At 44.3% G+C, this 22684-nt stretch overlaps 1 protein-coding gene across 12 annotated transcripts in view; it reads right to left on the bottom strand.

Annotated features, from left to right (window-relative positions):
• Positions 1-22684, bottom strand: part of LOC144799898 (uncharacterized) — a 390901-nt gene that overhangs the window by 317053 nt on the left and 51164 nt on the right. The window lies entirely within an intron of this gene.

Raw genomic sequence — 22684 nt, 5'->3', positions numbered from 1 at the left:
CCATTACGCACAAGAAACTATAATTATACATCCTTTCTAAACATTATTTTAGACAGCTTGGCACGGTATCTAATAACACTAGTAACCAACTAATTCTCTTGCAAATGTATTGCCAATTCCTCGTCTAAGTTCAGGCCTCCAGTGGTTTTCGATTGGAGATCTATAATATGCCAGGATTCCATCTGCCTGAGGTGTAAGACTCTATTACCTCCCCTTGGGATCTTCTGTGTCTGTTCTATCACATAGTATTTGAGCAGCGAGCTATTTGATTTTTCAAAATGTCTCACCACTGGATAGTGGCAGTCTTTATTGGTAATCACCAGTAGATGTTCTAATACCCTCTTTTTATCTGCAAAGATGCTACTTTCCACATACTTGAGTTGGCAAGGGCACTCTAAGACATATACTATGTGTGTTGTAAAGCAAGTCATAAATTGTGAGATCGTTTTTGCTTTATGTGGTGTATCGTATGTCTTTTTCATGGAGCTGAATCTACACGCTTTACAGTGACCACAGTGAAAAAATCCCTGCAGATGTTGTGGTCCTGTAAATTTGTTGCTGAGATAATTTCTCACTAGGAGATCGCTAAGACTCCTCCCCTTCCGATATGTTACCATTGGACGATCTGCCACCCTTTGGCCCACTACTGGGTCACATTTCAGGATATTCCAGTTTTTTGTTGGGATACGTTTGATTCTGGTGGACTCTAGATTGTATGTTAGAATTACCCTAGGTGTGTCAATCTCTCTATCCTGGTCCTGAGTCTGAAGAGTATTAGTTAGTGTTTCTTCTCTTGTGACTTATTTAGCTTTATTGATGGCTCGTTTGAGGACCCATTTAGGATAACCTCTCTCCTTAAACCGTTCCATTATGTCCCTGCTTGCAGTCTGATCGGACTCTTCAGTGCTACAGTTTAATTTGGCTCTCAGCAGCTCCCCGTAAGGCACGGGTACTCATAGTACGGCCCGGCCGGCCTTCATTGGCGGCCCGCGGACCTTGTCTTGACATAAGGCCATTTCCTGCTGGAAGTAAAAAACAGAGAAGATGGCTGCAGGAGCATACGTAGTGAATACGTATTCACTACGTTTGCTCCTGCGGTGATCTTTTTTGTTTACTGCTTGTTTCTGAATAGCCCGACCTCTGTGAAGTCACCGGGCGGGAAGCACAGGCCCTTTAAAAGTCAGCTGTAAGGGCATTAGGTCTGTCTGCAACAAATGCCAACTATGTGATACCGACCAAAAGGGAAATGAAAAAAAACACAAAGCTGACGGCATCTCTCTCTAGAAAGAGAAACTGTATGGATGGTTGCAGGTATTTAAGCTACTATTTGTGGTAGTCCTGCGTTTGTTTGTCCTTCCCCCTCTACCTCCCAGAATAATATTTAGCTCTGCAATGTCTGCGGCATTGTCCCAAACTTCAACTGCGGTGTATAAGGAAGTGTAGGAATCAGCTCAGACATAAAGGACCCGATTGTCGAAAGGAACAAAATATCCAAACTTATGCCACATCAGCACAACCTCAAAGTTAGGAGGTAATAATAGTACCAAATCCCACGGAGAAATACCGATTACACTCAGTGTCAAGTTGGTTTTTGCACCTGTTACCTATGACTTCAACAATAATCAATGGGGAAAAAACGTGCCAATGTTTGCTAGTTTTTGCAGACCCTATTGCTCCTATGCAATGTTTTGCTCACACAATTTCCTTCAGTTAGGAAGTGGCTACGTGCGCAAAACTCTGATGTGAGAACTATTTATATGTGTCCTGTTTTGTGCAAAAGTGAAAAATAAGCATTGGCAAAGCCAACAGGTCCTGCCTTTAGGACCTATTGGCTCAGCCAGTTGCTTTTGGCAGTGCTGTATGTCAGACACCGATGAGTTCTCTTACCCAAGCTTGCACAGGAACAGAGATGCTGGTTCCCAACTCCCTCTCAAGAATGCCTCGGAGATCCAGTATTTATCTAGACTCCAAGTCACCCCCAAGGGGGAAGGGGGAGTGGATAAAATAATAAATTAAGAAGAGACTGGTCCTGGAACCTGGCTCTCTCTTTTCTTCAGTCTTCGTCGTCAGACCAGCACACCTTTCTTATGAGAGAATCTAAACATTAAACACAAGAAATATTGATTGTTATCTTTTTCCTAATCTGTACTTAATTCTATCCTTATTACTTCTCCTTTAACCAACTCTTTGTTCCCAGCACTGTGCTTCTCTCCTGCTTATTCCTAATTTGTTCTTTTCATTCAATCTTTTCTCAACTCTGTAATGCCTATTTAAGAATTGTAGGAAGGTGGATACCAGACTATGGTTACCCCCAACGTTTTGCCTAGTGTTTAGCTGGTTTTCGACTTAGTTGGCCTGGGATCCTGCTATTCAGGACTCCAGGCTATCTGCTCTCTCTGTAAAATGGACTGCATGTACTGTAGGTACATACCAAATTGGATATTGGGTCACCTTTGTGAGTCCCTGTATAGTGTACCATAGGTACCCAGGGCATAGGTGCACCCAAGGCCTACCAGGGGCTGCAGCATATATTATGCCACCCCTGGCTGGCCACCTAAATTGACACAACTGGCTGATCACTCAGCTGGGGCAAGGTTGTGTAATCACCCCTTGCTTAGGTATAGTATCCCTATACCTACCTTATATATAGACACATAGTAACCTATAAGTCACTGCTATGGCAGGCCTTAACAATCCTGGAGGCAGAGTGCTTGGTTATGTGTGAGATGGTGCTCTAGCATGAGCTGAGCCTGTCTGCAGCTTTCGGAACCATGTCCTTATAGCTGTTCTATGATATTGCCATACCATATACTCTTAAGTGCATTATAATCCTTGCGGTTAATGCTAACTTTGGTTTGGCTTTATCCAAACATGTCGTGTAAGGTGTCATGCGCTTTGGAATACTACCCCCTCGCCAATTCTGGCGACGGGGATAGCATTCCACCCTTCTAGAGGGAGAAGACATGTTGAAACTACTGTACCCGGTTAAAGTTAACCAGAGCCCAAGCATCACAAAATGGATGCTGCTGCCACAGACACAAGTCTGACCTCCTGCTGCTGGGAGTCCTTCCAGTCAGGGAGGCTTGGACAATAGGTTTCCTGCCTGGGGAGGTGCGAGCACCACCCCAGACAGGACTTTGTGTATTGGGACAGGGAGGGCTGAATAGAATGAGACACTGCCTGGAGCACCCTAGGTGCTCCATGCATACCCCAGTTCAAACCGGTTGCTGGGGCACTCCAGCCCCAGCTCTGGCACGAAACTGGACAAAGGAAAGGGGGTGTAACCACCCCCCTTCCTGGTCCCACCCATAGTAGGGACCTAGAAAGTAATCCAGCCCCTTTTAGTTGTATAAAGGTAGGAGCTGAGTCCTGGGACTTTAGATTAATCCTGAAATCGAAACTTGACACGAAACTCTGGACCTTCGACATTCTGCTGAAGACTGAAGAATCTCCCTTGTGGCCAAGGAGTGACCACCCTGGGCAACCAGGCACCATCCAGCAAATCAACAGCTTGCTTTGTCGACGCTCCCGCCGCGACCCGAGCACAGAGCCTGACAAGACCCAGACTTCCAGACCTCTCTGACCCGCTCTTCACGACTGCAGCATAGCTGAGATCCGTGGAGCTGACGAGACACGTGGGACCGGACATCTTGAAAAACCTGCAACTTGCTAACTGTGCAGCTCCTGAGGCATCCTCGAAGCTGTGCACTGGGGATTGAGAAACCCCGAACCCGAGCTCCACCTGCACCGAAGATCAGCCCTCCACACTACACGAGTTCTGCGTGGGGCCCTTCTGCTTGTGTTCTGCTCGACACGTTGTCCGGCTGCTGGCTCGTTGGCTAGTAGCTTCTGTGACGACAATCCTTTTGATCTACATCGCTGGTCTGGTTGCTCCAGACTGGCCCTTGCTTCCCTGCAAAGGAGAAGCCCCCCAGACCTTGCTGGTCTGCACCAGAAGCCTTTGTTGTATCCTAAGTGGGTTGCCTTTGCCAAGGCCTGTGGACTCCAATCCGGCAGTAGACCTCTCCATCTGCGAGAACCTTTGTGGGATAGCTCCTCTCCAGCACCTGGTCGTCCTCGACACCTCCTGGTCCGCGTGGCTGCAAAGACAAGCTTCAAGACAGCACCTGATTGCTCCTCGACGTCGTCTGGTTCCTTCCTGGTTCCACCCGGTCACTGGCTAGTGACCCAGACTCTGTCCCCTCTGCTTTCAGGTCCTCTTCACCTTCGATCCACCCTTGGATCCACCCGCACATCTTCCTCCTGGTCGCCTGCATCATCTTTCCTCAAAGGCTCCATAGGCTTCAACGGCGAGACCCGACACATCTTCACACCTATGCACCCGCTTCCTGTGGGTGAGGTAACGCGAGTACTTCAGTGCTCCCAAGGGTATTGACTATCCAAGTGTCTAGGTTTTTAGTTGTTTCCTCCTAGCTAAACCGGAAGTGTCCTAAATCCTTCTAAATCTAACTTCTAAGTTCCCATTGACTTTACATTGACTCTCACATGTGTGTAAAGACACGGCACGCGCCGCCTGTGGGACACCTACTTCTAAACTAAGGTTCAGATAGTGTAGCCCCAGCGATTCCCTATGCCCTAGGCCTTTCCTTTTCTCGTGACGTGGTACTTATACCACTTTCTTAATATATGGTTTGCTTCGCCCCTAGGGCCTAACCGTAAATTGTGCAACTTAACGTATTCTGACTAAGTATCTTGTTATGTGCTTTGGCCTCTGATCTCATAAAGAGTTCAGAGGAGTGTGTTAGTAAATAAATACATATATATTTTATATATATCCTGTGTGGTGTCCTTTCATTTGGTATTCAAGGGGTTACATATGGTAAAACAGCTGGGTCTACACGCCCTCACAAGTCTTTTAGCCTAAGACTGTTCTGTCCACGCTACCACTAGGATAGCTGGTCTATAAGGTTGACTTACAACCATCACCATAAGGGTTGTTTGGACTGGTGCAAGGTGTTCACTAGAATAGTGAAAATCATATACCAGGCCAACTTCTCACAAGTGTAACAAGAGATTTATTTTTAACTGGTTTCCTTCCTTAGCTATTTGCTAAATATTTTCTGTCAATGCTTTTCTACTTACCTCCTCGAGTTCATCTTTCTAACTTCTATTTAATTCTCCTTTGTTTCATTCACTGTATTATGTGTGCTTACATCCTAGCTGTACAATATCTACTAATAACTATATTTTCTTCCTTCTTATTTTACAGAGTTCGCCAGTTTCTAACTGTATTAAGGTAAGTAACTACCTTATCCTTTTATTATATACAATGTCGTTAATATCACAACATATTATAACCACAGTTTTTCGTTTCTTTTTCACTTAGCTCGGTTGTCTCCTTCTCCTTCTGTATTCCCTGGTAGTACTCATCAAAGAAGTGAGCCGCCGTCAAGTTGCCGACGAGCAGAGGCACGCCAGCTGAGGAAGAAGCGCCAACTCTTAAATCTCCTCAGAAAACTCCACCGCTATCTCTGTGGATACACGGAAGAGATACTCTTTAACAGGACCTAACGCTACTCCCGACGGAAGCAGCGAACGAAAGCGGACGAAAAACCGGCGAAAGACTAGCTTTGACTCTGATTCTTAAACGGGTGCGTACTCTTCAAAATCCTTGGTGAAGTGCGCATTAGGCTCGGCGCGAGTGCTTCAGCTTGCCTCCGAGCACCTGTGGGAAAATACACTAGACCGCCGCTTCGATTTCGAAAGCGGCGGCCATCTTGGAATAACGTTTCCAGATGTACGCAGTCCAATCATTGGTTCTTGGCCTTCTTCTCCTGCTCTGGGGAGAACCTTTACTAGACAGAGTGGCCATAATGAACCGCGTGTCGTCCGGAGGTCTGACACTGTACAGCGTTGGGATGTAGTACAGATTAGTGAAAAAAAAGATATGATGACACAACCACCAGTAAAGGGTTGCATCATTCCATGGACGTGCACATGCAGAATGGTGCATACACATTTATGGGTCAGCAGAATGAAAAGGGCGTCAAGTTTTTTATTTACCAATCCAAGATGGTGGATGACACTTGGATCAAATTTTGAGTTCTAAGTGCATGAGCACCAAATTTTAAAAAAGGACCACAGGTTTTGGGGCTTGGTTGGGATAACAGAGGAGTGAGTGTGGGAAGCTGGAGTGGGAAGCTGGAATGGGAAGCGGAAAAAGCAGCGTAAGACGGAGAGAACAAGATGTGTGTCTGGGGACAAGCATAAAATGTAGGGCAAATATGTAGTACGGGAGGATCATGGGAATGAAGCACACCAGATAGCCAAAGTGAGAAACACAGTGGCGGGGGAGATGCAACCAAGGGTGAAAGCAACCTGGAGTATAGGAGTTGGGGAGAAGTACATGAGAACAAGCAGGACACGTGTGAGAGACCAACACGGTATGGTAGGAATGCATTTTTAGTGTAAAGCAGAAGATGGAGAGTGATGGAAAACACATGAACTCTCAAGGAGTGTATAACCAAAAAGAAACATTTATTTCGTTAAAAGTGAGCAATGCAAGGGCATGGGTAGAGGGGTTATTTTCCAGATGAAGAACAAATACAAGATGGACAAGGAAAGGCATCAAATAAGAAGCAAGGAAAAAATAAGAGTGACAATAAAGCCAACTAATGGTAAGTAACATCTGCCTTGGAAATGCAGCACTGTCTAACAATGTTTTGAAACTGTAGTGATTTTTTTCCCCTTAGCCGCCCCCCTCTGACCCGGACCCTCACTGACTCCACCCCCACGGTGCGGCCCTCCGCTACAAACCACACTATAAATTTGGCCCGAGAGAAATTTTGTGAGTACCCATGCCGTAAGGGATACTCCATTTCAGAGTATCTGGCTGGCTGCTGAGAGCGGGAAGCAAACTGTTGCCCATTGCTTCCTTTCTAAAGAGTTTCGTGTTGAGGGTCTTGTTTTTTACCGCTACTAGGACATCTAAAAATTCAATAGAATGTCTACTCATGTTTTGAGTTCGTTTGAGGTTGAATGTATTGTTTTTTAGCAAAGCTATGAGTTTATTTGCCGTTCCTCACTCCCCTTCCAGATAACAAACAAGTCGTCTATGTACCTGTGCCAGTCTTTAGCCTGATTGAGTAAGTTGGAGATGTTAGGGTCTTTGTAGATTTCCTCCTCCCGTGACCCCAGAAACAGGTTAGCAAAACTGGGGGCAAAACATGTACCCATTGCTGTCCCTTGTATTTGTTTATACATGACACCATTGAACATAAATATATTATTCCGGAGACAGTACCTTATCATCTCCACAATCATATTTGTATGCTTAAGGTATTGTATTGGTCTACCTTCCAGGAAGTAATGATAGCATTCTATCCCTAAATTGTGATCTATTATGGTATACAATGAGTTCACGTCCATAGTTAATAATAGACAGTCTTCTTCCCATGCAATGTCTTTCAACTTGCTCAGAAAATCCTTGGTGTCCCTTATATGTGAAGGAAAGGCTGTGACGTATGGCCTAAAAAAATGATCCACGTATTTGAATATATTATCCGCCACGCTCTCAATGGAAGAAACTATGGGTCTTCCTGGGGGTCCCACTGGATTTTTGTGGATTTTGGGCAATAGATAGAATAGAGGTAGTCTCGGGTAGTCTTTTTTTAATAGTTAAATTCCTCCTTTTGTAAAATGCCCTTTTCATTTCATCCACTAATTTGGTTCCATATTTGGATAATACTTTCATTGTATACTCTGTCATTACTTTCGGTGTAGAATGTTGTATCTCCTAGCTGTTTCAGGGCCTCTTTGATGTAAAGATTCTTGTCCCAGATAACAATGTATCCTCCCTTATCTGCGGGACGGATGACAATGTTCTCATCATTGGCAAAAGATTGTATTATCTCCCTTTGTTTATAAGTGAGGATCTGTGTTTGGTCTTTACTTTTGTTCCTTCTGCCCAATTGTATCAGCTCCAGAGTGACAGTGTCTACAAACGTATCAATATTGTCACATGGTGTATTTGGGTAGAATGCGGATTTAGGTTTAAACTTAGTTTTCACTGATTTATCCGTGGTTATTTCAATCCCTTCCCAACTATTCATTATCTCTAGGTTTGTCTCAACCAGTAGATGTTGTAGAGTGAGAAGTGCCTCAGCATCTTTTATAGTCAGGATCTGATCGGAGGTACTACTGTTCTCTCTCTGATGTTACAAATCCCTTCTCCCCATTTCTGTTTTGTATTTGGGATTGTGTAGTTGATGCCATTTTTTAAAATGTCATCTTCCTTGCAAATTTGAATAGTCAATTCTCGTTTCGGGATAACTAAAATGTTCAGTTGGACAGAATGATAGGCATAGGCATAGGGTCTGTTTTTCTAGGATGCTCAGAGGGCGATTTGATAAATTTACTACTGTTCTGTTTACCGTAGCTTCATCCATCATGCTTGGGTTTTTGGACCTGTGTTTTTGTTTCCCATGGGTCCTTTTCCATATCCCGTCCTTTTCCGCTTCCTCTGTTTTTCTAGCGGTCTTCGCCGCTTGTTTCTTCCTGGACTTTTACTTGTCCCCTTCCTCTCTGTCCCAGTCCTCTTTCCCATGTCTTGGGAGTGGGTGTAGCTCTGGGGGTTTGCCTTTCTGTTCGCAGGTGGCGATATTAGTCTAAAAAAGTTGACTGTCCTTTCCCACTGTCTTTGCCTAGTGTTTTCCTTGTCATAGAGCTGGATGGATCTTCGGTATCGCTACTTGTTATGGAGTCTGTACCACTTGTGGCTGCTGTAATCTCTTCAATTGTTTCTCCCTGTGCCAATTTTTCATACAAGTGGTCGTACTTGTGGCTGTAAGTTAATATTCTGCCCGTCTCATAATCAGTACAGTCTCTATGCGATTTGCACTGTTTTCACGCTTTCGTTTCAAGTCCTCCCCATATTTCTTAATTAGTTCTTCTTCTTTGTGTGTTTTTAAATCAGCCTCCAACGATTTCAGCTATTGGAGGATGTTCTCCCTGTCTTCCCAGGCATATTTTACTAAGATTTCTAGCATGGTTTCAGAACTCCTTTCAAAGTTCTCCACCCACTCTCTTTTGGATTTGGCGATTCATATGATGGAGTAATATAAATATGTGATCCACTTGGGCCCATCTGTTTTTCTAAATAATCCTGAGGGAGATTGCCTCCCACCATTTTGATGCTTCTGCTTTCTTCAGCTTCTCCAATTTCTTTAACTTGTTGGGTAGTGTAGTGTCTTTCACCACTGGTTCTTTTTTCATTTGGCCTTTATTTGGTGCCCTTGCAAACAGGCTGAGGGCAGCTGCCCTTCTTTCCACCTCTTCCTCCATTTGCTTTAAAGTTTCTTATGCGCTTGTCAGTTAGTATCTAGAACAGCGCTGTTGTCTGATTGTGCCGAGTGAAACTGAACCCCCTTTCGTATGGGAAGTTACTGCTGTCGTAGAAGATAATTATATGCCAGCGTGTCACAACTCTGACACGTTCTCAATTGCTGTGCTGGACTGTAATGGGCTGTACTTAGTGTTAGTATAGTATCCCTCTTAGTCCCAGCTGGATATATTCAGTATAGTGAGGACTGTCTGATAAACGTCATGGAGGTCAGGCTTAGTACAATCTAAGGGCGATTACGAATAAAGACAGCCACTATCCAAAGGCGAGACATTTTGAAAAATATAATTTATTGAATAGCTAGCTGCTCAAATACTATGTGATAGAACAGACACAGAAGAACGCAGTGAGAGGTAATAGAGTCTTACACCTCAGGCAGAGGGAATCCTGGCATATTATAGATCTCCAATCGAGAACCCCTGGAGGCCTGAACTTAGACGAGGAATTGGTAATACATCTGCAAGAGAACTAGTTGGCTACTAGTATTATTGGATAATATGCCAAGCTGTCTAAAAGAATGTTTGGAAAGGATGTATAATTATAGTTTCTTGTGTGTAACGGTTTAAACTACTGATTTTAATCTGAAATTTTCAATCATTTAATTTTCTCACTTAGGAGGAGAGGACGGGTCCCACTCCTGGAAGGAGATGCTGTTAGAGGTCGCCTAATCTTTTCTACGGGATTACGTCATCGTGATTCAAGAGCACTTGTTAGATAAGTCCATTTGTAATTATTATTTGATGCACAAATGTAGTTATTTTTAAGGTAGAGGGAGTAATTTAACACAGGGTGTATGATATTTAAAGAAGCCAATGTCCAGCAACCACAATGGGTTTACACAAGTATGTATAGCACCGATACCCAGAAACAATTTATTAGTTTAGGTGTATATCCCATATATCACGAGATTGTTCATCTGCACTTGCGGATGAGATGTAGACTTATATCCCATAAGGAATGTGCCACTAAGGAGAGGGGAGCAACAGTCTGATGTAATTTGCAGTATGACGTAATACTGTTCTCTACATCAAATGTGCATAAGTAAACCTTTTACCATGATTGTGAATATGTAGATACTGATGGAAAAGCACAAGACAAACAAGGCAATCGTAGACCTACAATGAGGTACTATACCATGTATATATGTATATACCGTTTGTTGGCGAAATTCAATTTTAGATGCCTTAATATCATTGGATGCAATATCGGGTACTTTACCTAGAATTCCAGAACTTAATACAAAAGATGTATTAGGATATACAAAACCAAACTTATAAGGCCATTTGGCGTTATTACGAGTATCGAATGAGCCATGAGAACAGCTTATTTTGTTGTTTTCTTATTGATTTCCATGTTACAATATACCATTACAAAATGGGCGCTACATTATCTCAGTAACTCATGTGATTATTATGTGTAGTTCTTTTTTCATGTTGATACCTAAACATGTAAATTGATGGTTGCTTTGTCAAACCACTGTGTGAACAAGGGGACGAGGTTTTCTGAAATGCGTAACATAGTGGAATAAAAACTAATCTGGTGAAACTTTATCCTGAGTGATAGCCTATCTGGTGAAACTATTTTATATATATATATCTATATATCTACTCGGAAACTATGCATTTAAGTACTTTCAAATTCTGCATTTAAGCAGTTTAATAAGACCGTATCAAATATGAATTACAATCTGCACTGAAATACACCACTGGATATGCCCATATCCACAAGGTATTAACCGCTATGGAAAGCCCAATGTGTAAAGTGTTTTCTTTATGTTTATTGTATCATGTGACTGGGGGTAACAGCATCACTATCACAGAAGAAAAAAACACAGCATATATGAAAAGTGAAAGCGGACAGTGAACAAGGGTACTTGGTATTCGAAACGCGTCTGACGGCGGTGGTTATACTAATAAAGACCTGCCAAACCACATAACTTCTGGAGTCCGTTTCCCGTTTTTTTCTGTTTGCAAGTCGGCTGGGAGCGCAGAGAACAGGGCGGGAGTACCACAAGCCCATATATATATATATATATATATATACACATATACATATATATATATATATATATATATATATATATATCCTACTGGTGGTCGCCAGTAGGTAGATATAGTTAGGACCAAGTTTCCATAGGAAATCCGCAACATTCTATTGGGAATAACTTTGGCGCCGGTTGATGAATCTTCGCGAATTTCTCAAAGAAGATGGCCTGCTCCGCTCCGCTCCTTCCCTGAAAGTTTTGGGGGGATTCGTCAAGTGGGGGCTGAGAAAAAAGGGGGGTCCCAAAACGTGTTTTCCCCATGTTATTTTCCATAGGACGTTTAGACACGGCTACACCCCGAACGGCTGAACGGAATTACAAGAAATTTGGCAAAATGGTAGAGTCTGATTCGCAGATCACGCTTTTGCTTAAATGGTGTAAATCCCTCCAGTAGTTCCTGAGAAAATCAAAAGAGAAAAAATATATTAATCTATAAGCGCACACCGTGTGTGCACCGTACGCGTACCGTACGTGTGCGGTATTCGTACGGTACGCGTACCTTCGCGTGCACGAGCTGCATGCTGATTGGCTGCCACTGTCTGTCAACACTCCAAAACAGAAATTGTTGGCAGCCATCTTGTGCTCGGTAGACCGAGGCACAAGAAATCAGAAAAACAAACGTGTAGAACACAAAAAGGGGGCAGGGTATAAACACCCTGACCCCCTAGGCCGGCCCAGGTGGTCCCACAAGGAACCTTAAGGCCCAAAAAATGTTTTTTAAAAACCCGGTCCATTTTTTTTCAAATTACCCTCCGAGGGGACCAAATCGCGGGGGCATAATGATAAAGAAGTGTGGGGGGGCCCCAAACCCCTGCCCCACACTGCCCCGGGGACCGCCGTCCCCATGTCCTTTGGGCAGGTTCACCCCGAGACTTTTTTCACTGTGGCACAGTGTAAAGTGTGTGTGCTCTCTGTGTATGTGTGGTGAGTGACCTGCCCTCCCATAGGAATGAATGGGGAATATGTATGCCCATGGTAGTTCCTGATGTGTGGGGAGTGCAGGGTCGAGTTTGATATGTATGAACTCGTGAGAATGAATGCTGCGTAATGGTGTATGCAGCATGGTTGTGTCTAGTCTAGAAGCGCCACATTTAGATGTTGGCATATTTGTGTAGTGAGTCTGCTGGCACGTGATTGGCTGGTGAGCCTAGCCCAGGAGTGCCTGGGCCTGCTTGTGGATTTACTGTCTGGTTTGAGTGGGACAGGGGCTGCAGGGCCCCCGGAGGGGGTCGGAGTCAGCCGTGGATGAAAGGGCACATCTGCTGCCAGGGAAGCGGGAGGAGATAGCGTCTGATGATGCAGGGCTGTGTCTGCCTGGCCACCCTGCTGGCTCCCCCTCCTGCCGGCCCACTGTCACCTCTGACCCTGATGCTGACAGGAGAGGGAAACCAGAAACACCCAGGGCTCAGGGCCCGCTTACACAAAGACTTCAAAGACTTTTCTGTGTATAAGAAGGGGCTGTGTCCCCTTCCAAAATGTTCTTGTTTTCGGACTTGAATCTGCCAGGGGCGTGCTGCTGCTTGGGCTCAGGGGAATCCCTGAGTCCTGCCCAGCCCCTGGACTCCTGATGGACTTTCCTGGACTCCTGGGGGGGCCCTCTGCCCTGCCTGGGCTGATGGGGGGACTTGGCTTTGCCCCCTGGGAAGCTCTGGGACCTTTACAGCATGGAGAAGCTGCATTTTCCTGTGAAGAGCGCTGGAGTGATATTTCTAGCGCCTGGAGGCGCTGTGCTTCCCCCTGAGCGCCTGGGAGCGCTCTGCCTGCTGTTCTAGCGCTAGGAGCGCTGTGGATTGTGCTCTAGCGCTAAAGAGCGCTTTATTTTTGTTCTAGCGCTAGGAGCGCTGTGGATTGTGCTCTAGCTCTAAAAAGTGCTTTATTTTTGTTCTAGCGCCGGAAGCGCTGCCTTTTGGCTCATTGCGCTGGAAAGCGCTTTTGGTGCTTCGCCGGTGCCCACCCGGCATCTGGCCCGTAAAAGAAATCAGCCCCCGCCTGCCTGCCTAAGGAGAAGGGCCGCTGCGCTGCCCGCAGCGACCTGGAAGTGGTCGGCCGGCCGGCCAATCCCAGCGCGGCCGGCCGGAAGTGCCCGCCCCCACAGCTCGGGGGAAGAAAGAAGAAGGCGCGGGAGAGATGGCGGCCGGTGCCGCCGGTGCGGGGCTCCCATTGCTGTGGGAGAGCCCCGCAGGCACCAGCCAGCCGTGAGAAGAGAGCGGAGGGGGGCGCGGGGCACATTGTCGGTGCCCGCCCCCGCCCCCGCCGCCAGTGAAGCCGGGAAGAAAGAAGAAGCCTGGCGGCCGGTTTGCACGGCTCCCGTGATGTGAGGGAGCCCTGCTGCATCTAGGAGAGCCCGGAGGAGTGGAGCAGTAGCGGAGGGGGCACGAGGCACACGGTCGGTGGCTGCCCCCGCCGCGGAGAAAAGAGAGGAGGACGTCGTTTCCGCCTCCCCCTGCCGGGGGGAAGCCATGGTGTGGCCGTCCGGTCTCCCGTGAGGAGAGGGAGACCGGAGCTGCTGCACCGAGGAGAGCGAGTGCAGAAACGCACCCGCGAGGCTCCAGTTAGGAGAAAAGAGCCCCGCCTGCTGCCCCTGCAGAGGAGCCCCGCCGAAGACAGCCCGGTGAGTAGACAGGGCTGGGGGGGGCTCCGTGAGGCTTCTGCTGGTGCGGGAGGACGTGCGCAGTGTTGAGCACCTTTAGGGCGGCCTCGGATGGCAGCGGGCCGCCCCACCATTGCTAGGAAGATGTTTCCAGAGCCTTCGTGGCTCCCAGCCCTCATTAGTGTTTCTTGAGCCTGAGAGGCGCTTGGGGGCATAGGCTACTGAGTCCCCCAAGAGGAGCTCCAACAGTGGGGCATGTTTTCTGTTTGAGCCCTGTGTGGCTCCAACGCAGGCCATATTTGTTTAAGGAGCCTAGATGGCTCCCGGGACACCTCGGGGCATATTGTCGATGCCCGTCCCCTCCTGGGCTTGTGTAGTTCCAGTGCCAGTGAGTGCACCATTATCGTTTCCAAAGCCTGGGTGGCTCCAGTGTGGCGCAGTTTGCGCCTAAGGGTCAGTGAAGACCCTGTCGCAGTTTGTACTCCCAGCTGCCCAGCAATTAGTGGGCAGCTGCACCGTTTAGGCGCAAGATGGAGAGTGAGTCCCTGAGAGGGATAGAGATGGCACAGAGGTGCCCGGCCAGTCACAGCTGCGCAGCACTTAGTGCCAGCTGCAGCGTTTAGGCCCTTGTGAGTGTTCCCAGGTGCCCAGCAAGTAGTGGGCACCTGCACCGTTTAGGCCCTGACATTGAGACTCAGGGCACCTTTGCCCCTACAAGGCCAGTTGGCCTAGGGACTGCCTCAAGTGGTGGCTTATGTAAGGCTGTGCGCAATTGTATGGTTTTTATTCCTGCACCTCTGAATATTTTTAGACATCATGTGACTTTTGCGCTACTGTATTGTTATGGTACCTCTGAATGTATTTTTATTGCATCATGTGCTTTCTTCTTAACACCGCTGAAGGTGTAGGTTTATACATTATGTGTTTCTCTTTACTACTCCTCTGAATGTATATTTATGCATCATGGGTAATGTGTTCTTTCTTAGACCCCTAAACGCTGTGTGATACTTAGGTGGTTTTCCTTTACTACTCCTCTGAATGTGTTTCATACATCATGGGTAATGTGTTCTTTCTTAGACCCCTAATTGCTGTGTGATACTTAGGTGGTTATTCTTTTTAGTACAGGTGGTCCTAGTGAGGTCCTGGTCCCCTGCGTGACAGTCTCCTAAGGGTTTAGGGTTGCGTAGGTAGTACTTACCTGTCCCCAGTTACTGGATGTGATCTATAACTGTTACTTTGTGTTACAGTGATTTTATATACTTTTATTCTAATTTCTGACAAGTATTTCTATTTCTAAAAGTGCTGATTATGACAGTGGCCCATGTGGCCCTGTCTTGTAAATAATCCCTTGTGAATATTGCCGTGCCAGTTGGCACCATGTACATGTGTGATTTCTATCTGATGTGATTTTTACAATACAAAAGTTATTTTAATATAACCTTGTGTGGAGTTCCTTTTGTGGTGTGCCTAGTATGTTGTTGCTGTTGTGCGCTGGCGCGAATGCTTAACACATTGCCTCCGAGTTTAGCCTAGCCTGCTCGTGCCAAGCTACCTAGAGGGTGAGCAGGGGTTATCTTGGCGTGTGACTTCCTTGCCCTGACTAGAATGGTGGTTTCTGCCTGGCTTTGGCGTCAGACTTAGCCTACCAGAAATAGCTGGTTCTAACACCTGGCACACACTGGAGGCTCCTGGTGGGCTAGTTGGCCCCCAGGGACCCCCAGTATGCAAGGGGAATTAGTTCTTCCTCTGCAAACGCGCCAGGGGGCTGCGTTGCAGAGAGGTGTAAAAAGGGGCATAGCCTCATTACACCTCTCTGCAATGCAGCCCCCTGGGGAATACTGGAGGTTCCTGGTGGGCTAGTTGGTCCCCAGGGACCCCCAGTATGCAAGGGGAATTAGTTCCCCCTCTGCAAACACGCCAGGGGGCTGCGTTGCAGAGAGGTGTAAAAGTATATTTTTATCAATTTATATTAAAAATATGTAATGTAATTTAAAAAATAAAATATCTAAAAATAAATAATTTAAAATAATGTAGTAAATCAGTATAAAAAATATAACAATTAATACATTTAAAGATTATCATTTACAAAACCATTGAAAATCTCTGAAAAAAACATAGGTTTCAGCCACGTTATAGTTAGGAATTACCATTTAAAAAACCTTTGAAATTCATTGAAAAAACCATAGGTTTCAGCCACGTTAAAGTTAGGAATTAGCATTTAAAAAACCTTGCAAATTCACTGAAAAAACCATAGGTTTCACACACATTCTAGTTAGGAATTAGCATTTTAAAAACCTTTGAAATTCACTGAAAAAACCATAGGTTTCACACACGTTATAGTTAGGAATTAGCATTTTAAAAACCTTTGAAATTTACTGAAAAAAACATAGGTTTCACATCAGTTATAGTTAGCTGGTCATTTTACTCATACAAAACCTTTGAAATTCCCCCGTTATAGTTAGTTGTACTCACTATAACTCGCGCGCCCGCAATCCACTGCTGATGATGTCACATATTACATCATTGAATGAATGATGTAATATGTGACATCATCAGCAGTGGATTGCGGGTGCGCGAAATATAATTAGTACAACTAACTATATAGGAGCAATTTCAATGGTTTTGTAGGAGTGAAATGTCCAGCTAACACCCCTAAAACTTATAGTTTTTTGAGTGAATTTCAAAGGTTTTTTAAAAGCTAATTCCTAACTATATAACGCCTGAAACCTATGGTTTTTTGAGTGAATTTCAAAGGTTTTTTAAATGCTAATTCCTAACTATATAAGGCCTGAAACCTATGGTTTTTTCAGTGAATTTGCAAGGTTTTTTAAATGCTAATTCCTAACTATATAAGGCCTGAAACCTATGTTTTTTTCAGTGAATTTCAAAGGTTTTTTAAATGCTAATTCCTAACTATATAAGGCCTGAAACCTATGGTTTTTTCAGTGAATATATATATATATATATATATATATATATATATATATATATATATATATATATATATATATATATATATATATAACCTATTGGCAGTCGCCAGTAGGTAGTCATAGTTAGGACCTTGTTTCTATTAAAAAATGAATTGAAATGGTTTTCCAAGATGGGAAAGAACTACATTAGGATGCTATTGTTGAGAAGGAATTTGTACTGGAGGAAACAGTAAAAGCACTCCATATGGGGAACTTTACATGGATGTATTGCTGTGAGAGAATGCTAGCAGATGCATGCTCTACTTCTGACATAGCAAGCTATGGAAGATATTCCATAAGATGCTACTGAGATGCACCCAACCGGTGCAGGCAAATTGTTGAAAACTAGATGGAATTTTTTGTAACCAAATTTTCTTTTTCTTTCGCTTTTCCCTCATAAATAGCCTACCCGCAGAGTCAATGAACTTCTGTGACCGTGCAGCTGTAGCATAAATAACTAGGTGCTGAAGTAGAGAGTGGGTGGTCTGGGTGTATGACCTGACCTTTGTTATGGTCCATAGTGCCGGCATGGTGAGGAATTGATGGAGTTATCCTTTGTCAGCCGAAGTAGTATCGCAATCTAGTGTCACTGGCCACTTGGGAGGAATGAAGATGAGGTGACCATGTTCTGGTTTCCCTTTTAGTGGGACAGTATACATGAACTTGAAAGGGCAAAAGAAAAAGAAGTATAAGTGCTGGATCATACAAATAAACATGTGTCCCCTACAACTTAGGAGCGGGATGAGGCAATAAAAAATTGGCATTTATAGTAGCAACATATCGTAATAGATCCTGCGGTGGCTTTATCAAAGGTGAAAATATTCTGAATAACCCTGATGGGTCCAAGTTCTACTCTTGGCCGCTGCTGTGAACATGGTAAACAGTGTCTGGTGTAGAATTGGTTATATTGGCCATATGTTAGCGCCTGGGAGATGTCTGGCAGGTAGTAGGTTAGATCCGTCACTTTGAGGTTTTGGGAAAGTATACCTGAAGGGGTAACTTCTGTTTGTTGATATAATGACTGTAGGTTTATTATACTACTTTGGAAGAAGAAGAATTTGCCAGGTCAGCAAATTTGTGTTAAATTTAAAGCTGTAGATGTATATATTCATCCACTTTGCAGACCATTGTTATTGAATGTGAAAACTTTGAAGATGGCAGCCGAGTTCTGTAGATAGATATCTACATATATAAAGATAAAGAAGCTGAGTGACAGGGGAAAAAATATCAGACCTTCTAAAAAGTGGGAGCTGAAAGAAGCCCCTAGCACTTTTTGCATAGAATGTTCTTGGAGGATATGTCTGTCAGTGAGATTAGCTGATCATTTTGTTTGTGTGAGTTAAGATTCTGTCCTGTTGGTATAATCGCTTACTCTTGAATGGAAGAGGTACTGCATTGATTTTAAGGAGATGAAGCCTATTAAATGACTTGTACATACGTACAGCATGGCCCTTTTTTGGTGCCTTGGACTTTAGCAGAAGATTCTGTTTGTACATAGTATAAGAGAAGCTGTGCTACACGGATTACCTTGAACTATGTTAAAGCTAAGTAGCTAATACAGGCAGGTTGGGAAGGCTGATAATTTTTAAATTATGAGTGTAGTTGGTTGTGGTAGCAAGTACTTGGAGATGTGTATCTGGAAAAAATAGAAATATTAGCATTGTGAATAGGTTGCAGTGAGCATATGCGTTTTGTAAGTCTAGATATGTTCATAGTGTGCTGGTCAGAGGATAAAGGATGTGTGCTAGTAACCATCAGTGAGGTGGACTTTAAAAAAAAATATGAAATTAGAAATCCAACGTTCTATGGGAACATGTAGCAATGCCGAAAGTACCTAGTAAAGCATGAAGCCGACTTCATTATCGTATTCAAGAAGAGGAAGCCTCCCTATTGGTGTATTAGTCATTAGTAAATTGGGGGTATGGTGTAGAGAAGTAATCCTACAACCCGCCAACTGAAGGTCACTGTCCCCAAGGGGAAGGTTGTTGTAAATGCTCGCACCCCTGGGATGAGATGCGATTTGAGGTAGGCGGGATCTTATTGAGTTTACTAAGAGGGAACGGTCTCCTGACCCGTTCAAGGAGGATACTGTTCAAAATCATGCCTCACTGCAGGTTGACGTTCCTATTTTTTTTGTTACAGATTTGTATAGTGCAAACTTGACCCGAAGGTATTGGAGCGCTTTACATGAGCACTAGTTATGTTACACAAGGACACATTCATATATTTTGCCCAGAATTATAGGATGCTGAGCCAACGCTGATGCTCAAACCTGTTTCCCCGGTTCCAAGGTCGGCAGCTCTAGTCATAAGGCCATATCCTCTCCCCATCTTTGATGTGTTAGTATTGCCAGCTAGCCCAGTGAGGCAATGTGCGCACCTTTTAGTGGAAAGATAGGTATTGGTGAGATTATAGAATTCTCTCGAAACTGATGAGAATGTTCATGCTGGTGCAGATGGAAATGGCAACTTCAAACCTGGGAGCTGTGAAAATAACATATGCCGTGCGGTGGTAAAGTCACATTCACTGTTGTGTATGTTTGTGCTGAATATCAGATCCTAACCCTTATCAGGCAGGATCAATTAACTCACCCCTTAAGCCTTATATGGATGCTCTTACATAACTAGGGCTTTGATATACGGCTGCAACTACATTGAACCCTAGCAGTAAGATTATAGTTGTACTCCTTTTTTTTTTTCAAATGTATCTATTTATTTTATGTCCATAGTCAGTCCTGAGGAACAAAAAGGGTGATAATTTCTTAGTTGCGTTCTTTACAGACCAATGTTTGTACTAGAGCTATCAAATGTAGAAGCTTATTAAACCCTATTGTATACACTGACACCATTATATCTCTTGTGTCCCATCCGGGTTGGACGGAATACCAGTAATCTGACCCTATAAAGCGCTGCTGAATACTGCGCCATCTATGTGGAGGCATAAGCCTCTGGGGTGAAGGATCACCATGCTGAGCTGATTGCAGTGGCATAAAAGGATGCCCGTCTGCGCCCGTCCACGCCTGGACCGGGCCCAGGGCCATTCCCCCTGTCTGCTCATCCCTAGGTAGAGACTCTACTCTAAAATATACCAGAGACACTCTCTTAAATCTTAACCCTCAAATAAAGGAACCTTGTCTAAAAATTGATTTATTGCAAGAGCCTGAGATCTGCCCTCGGTGTGATATGAAGTTTCAGTTCACAAAAACGAGATGCAGCTTGAGAACACAGCAGGCTTTTGACTCACATACAGTTGCACAAAAATCCCTGCGTGGCCTACTCCTTAATACACATTCCTTAATCAAACATAATACGGCTTTTTCGGAACTTCTGGAAGTTCACAACATAGATAGGGCATTTGCCACAGAGACTTGGGCACATAATACATCTGATCTGGAGCTATCATTAGCTATTCCCAAAGGATACTTACTAACTAGGAATGATAGACAGGAAAAAAGGGGAGGGGGCATAGCAATTATTATCAAGGACAATCTAATGATAAAAAGCTCCACGTTGGGAAGTGGCCCTAAGTGCGAATTACTTTCATTTGGAATCACTATTAGCGAAAATTAAACATTTAATGGCATACTGCTCTATAGGCCACCAGGAGCTAAGAATAAGTTTGTGGAGACAATTGGTCATATCATTGAGTCCAGTGTCGACTATCAGGATTTTTCTATTTTAGGCAACTTTAATTACCATCTTGATAACACTAATGACCAACATACAATCTCGATAATGGAGCTGATGGCCAGCGCCTCGATGACACAATTGGTTAAACACCCCACTCATGAGGATGGACACATCTTAGATGGTATATTCACATCCAATCCCCAACTGAAAGTACAGGAGATCCTGCTAATTCCATGGTCGGATCACAAGGCTATTCAGTTTTCACTTACCTCATCCCATCATCTTACTCGCCCTCACTCTATTTCTAGGTCCTTTAAAGGGAGAAATTGGAAGGAAATCAGCCCGCAACAATTGCAATTAACCTTGGTGGCCTCCAAACCGACACTAATGCCTGAAGTAAACATTGCCACTAATACCTTTAATAATTGGTAAATAATCTGGCCCCTGAAAAAATATTCACCAGCAAACGATCGAAGAAATCAGATTCTTGGTTCGATGACTCTCTGCGCATTCACAAATAAAAATGTAGACGTGCAGAGAGGCGTTGGAGAAAATCCTATTTACATATGGAGAAAGTAAGCTATATATAGTCATTGACTATCTACAAAAAAATTAGTATAGAGAAAAAATGAGGCTACTTCTCTAACAAAATCGAGCAGGCTGGCAAATCAAGTAAAACACTTTTTTCAGTATTAAAGGAATTAATGACACTTCCGACCCTACCTACACTGAACAGCAACGCTGCCTTCTGGAATCAATTGGCAGATTTCTTTAGGGATAAGGTACTCTCTATTTATGATACCTTTCGTAGAAATAACAATAAATCTCAAGAGGTCCAACCCTCTCTCCCATCGGGACAGCCTGATTTTGGCTTGACTGTCTTCGTCCCTCCAAATATTGAACAGGTCACGCAAATAGTCAGACAGGTGAAATCAGGGGCTCCTTCTGACCCTTGTCCTCCAAAAAATATTTCAATCTGCAGCTGAGGAAATTAGTGAACAACTCTGTCTGCTTTTTAAAGAAATCTTCAATTCTGGTATTTTTTTTAGAGGTGTGGAAAAGGGTTTCTGTTCTTCCCCTGCTGAAAAAACCTGGTCTGGACCCCAGTGATCATAGCAACTATCGACCAATACCTAGAATTCTATTTCCAGCTAAAGTTCTAGAAAAAATCATGAACCTTCAACTGAAATCCTTCATTGCCTCGGAAAATCTGCTGGACTCCACACAAGATGGTTTCCGGCAGGGACATGGTATGGAGACAGCTTTGGTTACGGCAGCAGACGAGCTAAGCTCTTCACTGGATTCCGGTGCATGGGCTGCTTTGATCCTTTTGGATCTCTCGGCGGCCTTTGACACCGTGAACCACAACATACTTATTCTAAGACTACAGAAGCTGGGAATCTCTGGCCGAGCTTTAAGTTTGTTTAAATCCTATCATAATAATAGGCGACAGTTTGTTAAAATTGACGACTCATGCTAAAAGCAATTTTCATTCCCTTGTGGGGTCCCGCAGGGCTCATCTTTGAGCCCTACGTTGTTTAATCTGTATGTTACCCCCTTAGTGGATGTCATCAGGAAGTTCGGCTTCTCTCTAGTGTCCTACACTGATGACACCCAGATCGTAGTCTCTATCTCTGGGAATCCAGATGAAACAGCGGCCCGTTTCAGTCGGTGTATGGCCAGCGTGGATCACTGGATGAGTACGAACTGCCTAAGGCTGAATGGAAACAAAACTGAGGTGCTTCTCCTGGGTTCTGACCCCTCGATGTGGTCTGACAAATGGTGACCTCAGACAATGGGAACTCCTCCCAAACCAGCAAAAAAGGCCAAAAATCTAGTAGTCATTTTTGATGATGGCCTGACGTTTCAATCCCAAACCAATAAGGTCGCCTCTCAGGTGCACCTAACTCTAAAATTGATTCAGAAGGTGAAACCTTATATTCCGCCAGCTCCAGTAAAAACACTGGTAACAACACTGGTATTGGCGAGACTAGACTATGGTAATGCCGTTTATTTGGGTTTACAGAAACAACACCTCCTCAAACTGCAACGGGTTAAAAACTCTGCTGCCAGGATGTTGTTGAATAT

The sequence above is a fragment of the Lissotriton helveticus genome, chromosome 12 (genome assembly GCF_964261635.1).
Source record: "Lissotriton helveticus chromosome 12, aLisHel1.1, whole genome shotgun sequence".
Lineage (NCBI taxonomy): Eukaryota > Metazoa > Chordata > Amphibia > Caudata > Salamandridae > Lissotriton > Lissotriton helveticus.
This window is presented reverse-complemented; position numbering and strand designations above follow the sequence as displayed.